Source organism: Bombus vancouverensis, unplaced genomic scaffold, assembly GCF_051014615.1.
Source record: "Bombus vancouverensis nearcticus unplaced genomic scaffold, iyBomVanc1_principal scaffold0025, whole genome shotgun sequence".
Taxonomy (NCBI): domain Eukaryota; kingdom Metazoa; phylum Arthropoda; class Insecta; order Hymenoptera; family Apidae; genus Bombus; species Bombus vancouverensis.
Genome location: NW_027468916.1, coordinates 938,006 through 946,855, shown reverse-complemented (window position 1 = coordinate 946,855; position 8,850 = coordinate 938,006). Strand labels below are relative to the sequence as shown.

The window sequence follows — 8,850 nt, the reverse complement described above, 5'->3', positions numbered from 1 at the left end:
TCTCCCCTATTTTCCCGTAGTTGGGACAAAGACTGTTTGTCTGTTTGAAGGACTTTAGTTAGCTAAATCTTAAGATTTATAACGGGCCCTCGGGCTAGCTGAACATTACTGCGGAGACGCATCGACATCTGGCAATCATCTTACTCGAAGAATAGGGTCTGCGTGTGGCGAGCTACGGGACAGAGACCGTTGGAATGCTTACTGTCGAGTGTTACAACTATTTCCTTTTTAAGGAGAGCTATAGAATTATTCCATGCCTTTGTTAGACAAAGCGTTTATCCCGTGATCGCGGCTACGTTCGGTGACTGACTGTCGCCTCGAGCCCAAGCTCATTATCACAACCCTCGAACAATTACAATCGGATTGAATAACTACAATTGTTCAATTACAGCTATAGTAGACTCTAGGTTACAATATTGCGGGATTATCAAAAATTCCAATGGCTCCGGTGTTCTTTCATCTCCGACACATATATTGTTCCTAATCCTAGGACTACGATTCCTAATATTTGTAGTGTGGATATGCCATATTCCTTCAGTGAATTTATGCGTCGCTCAAATTGAAGGGTACTGATTTGTGTTTGTAATGCATCGAGGTTGGCTTTATATCGATTAAAATCGTGAGTTACCTTTGGAGCTGTTTCTAATATTTTCTCTAATATTGGAACATCTGTTTCTTCGAAGCTGTATATACTATTCTTAAATTTGGTTTCGTAAGAGATATTTTTACGCGATCCTCCTATTTTCATGATATTATGATCGTATGTGATTATGCACCCGGTTTTACTGCTAATTAAGCTTGGTTGTCTAATTTCTAGGATTTTATGTGTCTTACATAACACGTCGATTTGTACATTTTTCGCAGGAATAATAATATGATGGTTTTCCTGTTTTGATGTCTAAGGTATATGAGATATAATTATCCTTTCGCTGCATTCCCACGGTCACCGTGACACTGACGACCTTTCTCGGACACCGTGCACTATTTTGGCACGGCGGCACGTTCAGTGGGATTGCCGCGCCGAAGAGGCCGTCCAAATGATCTTCCGGAAATGCTCGCGTTTATAACACGCTCGACTATTGAGCACACGATGGACATAGAAAATGAAATGCATTATTACAATTATTGGAAAGATGCCGTCAGAAATACTAATGTCCTGATTCTAAAACAGTCTCTTATGTTCGGAAGTATATGTCATAAAATTGCCTATGAAAATCCTCGCGTATTTATTCTTTTGGACGAAACGTAAATGAAACGACTTTTACAGCTTACAATTTTTTATGTACAGTAAAATGAGTAAAATTGAATATTTATATATTTGTCGGGTTATCATTAGGATTTAAGGCGCGTAATTTGGCTTCAGGTTCCCCCGATGAATTTCCTAACGAAGATGTCGACTGATCGTTGTAAGGAAGAACTCTCATTTCATCATAAAATTGGTCCTCCGTCTTGATATTATTTGCGAGCGTTAGTCGTCGAAAGCGTTGATCTTGTGAGCTTAGCATATAAAGGGCAAAGGCATTGATTACTTCGGGCATCGTTAGATCTTGCAACTTCATCTGCAATATGGAACGGAGGCGACTACCATAAGCTCCTGGGGTTTCGGTCTCCGACGGTCGTTCTCTGGATATCCTTATTAACGCCGAGGCGGCTGTCTCTCTGCCACCAAAACGCGAAAGGAATTGTTCCTTAAACGTTGGCCAGGAAAGCTTTCCACCGCGCACTATTTGTGAAAGCCAATGCGCAGCAGACCCCTTTAGGGCGCGATTTAGAGCGGAAAGTAACGCACTATCTTGTATCGGGTAGTCTTTCAAAATCACATCTGTATATGAGCACCACGCGGATGGATCAGCGCCCGTGCCTTCAGGGTCAAAACGTGGTAACGTTACATCCTTAGGTTCCGTACTCGGTCTTTGCTCCCTCGGCTGAGTTATCCGGTCCATGATTTTCATGAGTTGTTCCAAGGTGACACATGGGCTTGATCCCACTTCTGATATCGGGTTATCATTAGGATTTAAGGCGCGTAACGATTCTTCGTTTGAATTAGCCATTGTTTTACGAAACAGAGAATATATTTACGCGAATAAACAAGATTTTACAAAATATTATGAATAATGAGTTTAATAAATGATAAGATTAACAAACGATAAGTTTAACTAATAATTAGATTAAAGAATAATAAGTTTAACGAACAATAAGAGGAACGAATAATATGTCTTACGAATAATAAATTTAACGAATAATGAGATTAACGATTGATAGGTTTTACGAATAATGAATTTAATTAACGCTATTAACAATGTTCCGGGGTTCAAACGAATCCACGGTCAATGGGATAACTCTTTACTATGCGTAGAATAATTTTAAACACAAAAATACGATTGCTGAGACACTCGGTAAATTGCTCGATGTATCACTTTCCAAGGCGATCACACGAATGAATATCTGATGAAAATCTTTTTCGCTATACGACTGCATTTGTTTGTTATATGCTCGCTGGAGGCATCGAGAAGGTTCCAATCGTCGTTGCTAGGCAGTTTCTGTCAAAAGTTTGTTGTATACTCTTTGGAAACATCGAGAAAGATCCAAACGCCGTTACTAGGCAGTTTTTGTCTGGAGATTGATTCCTAATACAACGTGTGTCCCATTATATCGACATCTCTAAGGTACAATTCTATGTGATTTCTAGGGAGAACAATACAACCGATCCACACCTTCGTCAGGTAAAACGTTTATCCCGTGACCGTGGCTACGTTCGGCGACCAGTTGTCACCTCGAACCCACTTTCGCTTTCACAAATATCAAACAATTACAAATGACAATTGCTTAATTACAGTTATGATAAAATCTAGGCTAAAGCATTAGAAGGCTTCCTCAAAATTGCAAAAGGAAGGCTCCGGTTTTCCTTTCACCTCCGACATATTATTTTAGTGCAGTAGTGATAGTATAATTTTTGTCTATCACAAAATGTACATAAAAATTAATTTGGTAAATTTTTTATGTATTTAAGGATATAAAACATATATAAAATATATTCAAAGCGTACATAATGTAGATCAAGTTTCGCATATTTCTGCATATTTCTGCATATTTTTGCATATTTTTTTTATTTAAGTATAAATTAATATTTCAAAACATAAGTAAAGCTAATAATAAGTGAGTTATCGTGTGCCCATATCTTTCATAACAAAATAACTCTGATACATAGATACTTGTTGACACGTTTTCAAACTCTTCTGCTAGTTATATTTTTCTCACTTTTATACACCTTTTTACACTTCTATTAGTTACCATATATACTGCTGCGAATAATTATAAACTCAACCCTATATTCAAATTTTTTATGATACTAAAACAAAAGTTGAAAGGATCGTTTGTATAATTTTATATTATAATATAAAACAAATCTGAAGATAGAACAAACAAAAATTGTCTTCTTTCTGGAAAAAATTAAATTTTCTCTTAAAATTGTGTTTTTGGCTGTGAAACAATATAAATTCAATGTTAATTTTGTTATCCTTTTATTTAATATTTAGTGGATGTTCCCTTATTTTTTATTTCTTCTATGAATCTGTGAGGTACACTATGCACTTATTTATTTAAAAAACAGGAGAGGTATTATCCAAACAAATTATTGCTTTTTTTTAGAATTTAATGTATATATTAATTTACATTATGCTGCTTTTGTAACATTCGTGCTGCTTTTACGAGCCAATAATCATCTGGAAAATTGAAACCACTAGCTGTTCTTGCATACAATAAAGTGTAGTATAGATTATTCGAATTAAGTGGTTTCTTATGCCACTACAATCAGAAAAGCACTCAAACGGAAACTTGGCATTCAGCTTCTTTTGGGAATTACAGAAAAACGCTTTAACAGTTTATAAGACTACGACAAAGAAGAATACAAACATCAAAAAATTTAGAGAATTATTAGTTATGAAATTATTAAGGCTGACTGCTTATGTAATGAAATCTTCTATTTAACGTAGATATCATAATATTGTCATCCGAAAAAGTGCTTCTGGACTGTTGAAGTTATCTGATAGAGGAACGCATGGATAAATTTATAATAGAAATATATATTGAAGTAAGCTGAAGTAGAGGTATAGTATATGCTGATCCAGATCCTCACTCTAGCAGTGATACAGTATAATAAAATATAATAGGGAGCAGGTTGATACATTGACAGCAAAGGACATTACCAAAAAATTAACCTTGGTGTGTAACTCTAGCTGAAAGTTACAAGAAACAGCAATAAAGGTCTACTTATAGCTCTTTTGTTTCTAGACCTTGTGACCCAAAAACAACATTTATATTCAAGGACACAATAATATGGACCTCTCCTTTTCGTTAACTTTTTTGCTTCACTAAGTTCTATTTTCACCGTAACAGCGGTGTCCAGGTCACGAGTATACAAAAGAAAAAGATATAGATTTTTTCTAGAAGTAAATACTTCATCATGGACAAAACATTACATTGAAAATAATTTTTAAATAAACCATGTTTCTATATTACTTTTATAACAGTTTAATAGTCTTATTATTGTTGAGAATTGTGGATCTTAGTCGCCGAAATAAACGTATAGCAACACTCGCATTACACGTAGAAATGATATTAAAATAGTTTCATATTTATTTAATATGTGATTTACAAGATATTCGTAGATACACACTGAACGTGTCTCAGTACTCTTTTTGTCTCACCATCATTTTCTCCGTTCTTTTGTTCTACGAGACGCTGCGCACGCACATTCTCCCACACACACTCATACTCACATATATGTGTCACTATTACGCGGCTAATTTGTGTGTAACACACAAAATTACACATATCTCAAAAATTATATCCTGTGAAATATCCTTCCAAATAACTTTCCCACTAACTTATCTCGTAAGTACTTAAATAAGCGTTGTTCGGGATTTTGATGGTAGGGAACACGTCACTCGCATACGAAGAATTATCCACTAAACTGATAGCAATTGAGGCGAGTTTTGTCCGTATAAAAAGTATTGGTGGAGTAGATGGGATAAAGAATATTCTTTCAACCGACTAATGATTAGGAAAAAATGGGATCAGCATGGCGCAACAAATTCCGAGGAAAGCATGATGGCCGTATCAAGGGACGACAACACGACAATGCCAGTATTCGCCCTAAGTAGCCTCCTATCCACTCATAACAGCAAACGAAGTAATTCGTCATTCGACTTGCCGATATTTCTGACTCTGCCATTTATTTTCCGACTAGATTTAATACATTGTTACATTTCATTTTTGTTAGGGAAGTGATACATTTACACTGTACATGAGAGTGTGTGTGTAAGGGTTAGAGGGCGTCAAGGACTCAGTGGAGACAAAAGACTGTTGTCAGATGTTAGAAGAAAAACAATAGACAACGTTAGATCAGAAGGACGGTTTCAAGGTGGGACGACCGAAAGGTCAGAGTGTGCGAGTCGAAAAGTGTGTGTGTTGCGAGAGTCAGAGTTAATCGAGACACCGAAGTGTAGAGTCGGTTGGCAACCAGCGTGCGTGCAAGACGTTCTTAGAGAGGAATATAGATGTATAACTGTTGTATGGAAATATAGCCAATAATTTGTATTCCCAAATCCTCGAATTTCCTTAACATGGTAGCAGAGCGTGGTTACTAGTTTTGCAAGATATTTAGTGCGTGGTTACGATCTTGCGAGTGAGTTTTCAGTAAAGAAAAAAAAGCTTTCAGAAAAAAAAAAAAAAATATTTCGAGCACGTAGGAACGCTTGAGTAAGAAAAGAAAAAAAAGAAGAATCAATTAAAATGGAGAGATCGGAAATCATGATACCTATATTCGATGGTGAGGATTATGGAATGTGGAAGCAAAGAATCACGATGTTTCTCAAATATAAGGAATGCGAGGTTGTTACAACTAGAATGAAGAACGAAAGAGACGATGAAGACTGGGACAAAAAGGATTTGAAGGCGATTAATATAATTTATAGTGCAATATCGAACAGACAATTGGAGTATGTTAGGGAAGGAAAAACGGCGTATGATATAATAAAAAGGTTCGATGAAATGTACTTGAAAGAGTCGACGGCACTGCAGATCGTATGCAGAAGGAGATTGGAAAACATAAGACTGGAGAACTACAGTGATTCAGCATCATTCTTTAACGATTTCGAAAAATTAATCAATGAATTAAAAAGTGCGGGCGCACAAGTAAGTGAGAGGGAAATGCTGAATTACATGCTGAATACGTTACCCGAAGAATACAGCTACATAGCGGACATAATAGACGCATTGAAAGAAGAGAATCAAACGGTAGCGTATGTGAAAAATAAAATAGAGATAGCAGAGAAGAAAAATAAATCCAATCGAGGAGAAAGGCAAACCAACGCCTTTTCTGCAAAAAAGGAAGGATGCTTCAGATGTGGTAGATTAGGACACTTTGCGAGAGAGTGTCAAAATGGCGTCCAAGCGGGAAGCAGTAACGGCTATTGGCATGGGCCAACACGTGGTCGAAACAGAGGAAGAGGGAACAAAGGCAATACGAGCAGAGGACGTGGAAACTTTCATCGTCAATCAACAACCGGCACGGGCGAGCATGGAAACTCAAGAGCAGGCATATGGATAGCAACGGCGCACGCAGCAAACAGCAGTGAGACGAATGAAATAAGGAAGAACGAAATATTGTGGCTATTAGATAGCGGTTGTACCGATCACATAATTAATAATATAAATTATTTCGATAAATCTATCGACCTAAAAGAACCGGTAAATATATATTTAGGCGATAATAGACCGATAAAAGCGACAAAAGTTGGGAATGTTATAAGTTATTTTGAAGCATTCGGAAAACAAAATGAAATAAATATGAGGAAAGTATTTTACGCGAAAGAAATGTCCGCAAATTTGATTAGTTTAGGTAAACTAACAGACAATAAGAATACGGTTATTTCCAAAGGAAATATTGCGAAAATAATAGATGAGGATAATAAACTTACAGCTGTAGCGTTCAAAGAAAATGGGACATATAGAATAAAAAGTATATTGAAAGGGAAGAAGCACTTAGTAAACAGCGCCGAACGTAGTGGTATGAGTAAAAAGGAAAGATGGCATAGGATGCTAGGACACGTAAATTTTAAATATTTAGAGATTTTGGGTAAAGAGCAGCTAGTGACTGGCATACCGAATGAATTTGAAAAGGAATTTTTGAAATGTAGGGTGTGTATAGAAAGCAAAATGCATAACTTACCTTTCAAAAATAATCGAACTAAGGCTAGGGAAATAATGGAAATTATTCATACGGACGTATGTGGTCCCTTTAAGACCACCGGATTCAATGGAGAAAAATATTTCATTTCATTTATCGATGATTATAGTAAAATAGCTAGGATCTATTGTATAAAATCAAAAGATGAGGTCTTTGATTCTTTCGTACAGTTCGTAAATGAAGCCGAAAATTTAACGGGCAAGAGGTTAAAAATATTAAGATGCGATAATGGTAAAGAATATTTAAATAATCGAATTTATAAATTTGCTAGGGATAAAGGTATAAGAATAAATAATTGCCCAACATACGTACATGAATTAAACGGGACAGCGGAAAGGTATAATAGAACAGTGATGGACATGGCGCGTTGCTTGTTAGCGGAAGCGAAAGTACATAAAAGGTACTGGCCGGAAATAGTTTGTACAGCGGCATACTTGAAAAATCGAATATTAGCGAATACTATAGAAAGAAAGACACCTTTTGAAATATTCTTCGGGAGAAAACCAAGTGTTAAAAATCTACATCTATATGGAAGTAAAGTTTTTGTAAGAAGGCCAGAACGAAAAAGAGTTTCCAAATGGGACAAGAAGGCAGATATGGGAATTCTATTAGGATATAGTGAAGTAGGATACAGAGTCTTATTAGGTGGGAAAATAACAATATCTAGACATGTAGAGGTCATAGAGACAGACACTAAATGTATCGGTTTTGAGGAAAATTCATCAGAGGCAGATAGAAATGATAGCGAAGATAACTATTCATTGGTTGGTATGGATAAGGAAGAGTTAGAAGGTAGGAAAGATGAAAATAATAGTAGTATTGAAAGCTCAAACACTCCTAGGAGATCTACACGTATTAAGAAAACTCCAGTAAGGTATCCAGAAAAGGAAAATATTTGCGAGATTCATGCAAATTATTGTAAAGTAGATATCCCTCGTACATTTGAGGAGGCGATTTGTTGCGAAAATAATGAAGTTTGGAAACAGGCTATGGATAAGGAAATAGAATGTCTCTATAAGAATAAAACTTGGAAATTGGTAGAAAGGGTAAAAGGCAAAGAAGTATTAGATGTAAAATGGGTTTACACGAAAAAATCAGAGGACAGGTATAAGGCTAGATTAGTGGTAAGGGGATTTCAACAAAGAAACGTAGCCGATGACATATATTCTCCAGTGGCGAGTAATCAGACCTTTAAGATATTGCTATCATATTGTTGTCAAAATGGATTAATAATTGAGCAAATGGATGTAGAAGCTGCCTTTTTAAATGGTGAAGTAACCTCGGAGGTATATGTAAATCAACCAAAGGGATATGCGGACGGAACGAATAGAGTTTGTAAATTATCGAAAGCGCTTTATGGGTTAAAGGAAAGTCCGAGGGACTGGTATGAGTGTTTTGATAAGTATGTGACGAGATTAGGTTTTAAAAAGAACAATATAGAGCTGTGCCTATATACTTATGGAGAGGGAGAAAATGTTGTTTATTTGTTAATATACGTAGACGATTTGTTGATTTGTAGTAAAAACAAAGGGAAGATACAAAGTGTAAAAAAAAATTATTAACTGATAAATTTGAAATGAAAGATTTAGGTGAAGTAAAAG

General features: G+C 36.0%; 1 protein-coding gene across 1 annotated transcript in view; it reads left to right on the top strand.

Annotated features, from left to right (window-relative positions):
* LOC143304175 (uncharacterized) overlaps nucleotides 1-8,850 on the top strand; it is a 112,086-nt gene that overhangs the window by 67,529 nt on the left and 35,707 nt on the right. The gene's annotated exons all lie outside the window — the stretch shown is intronic.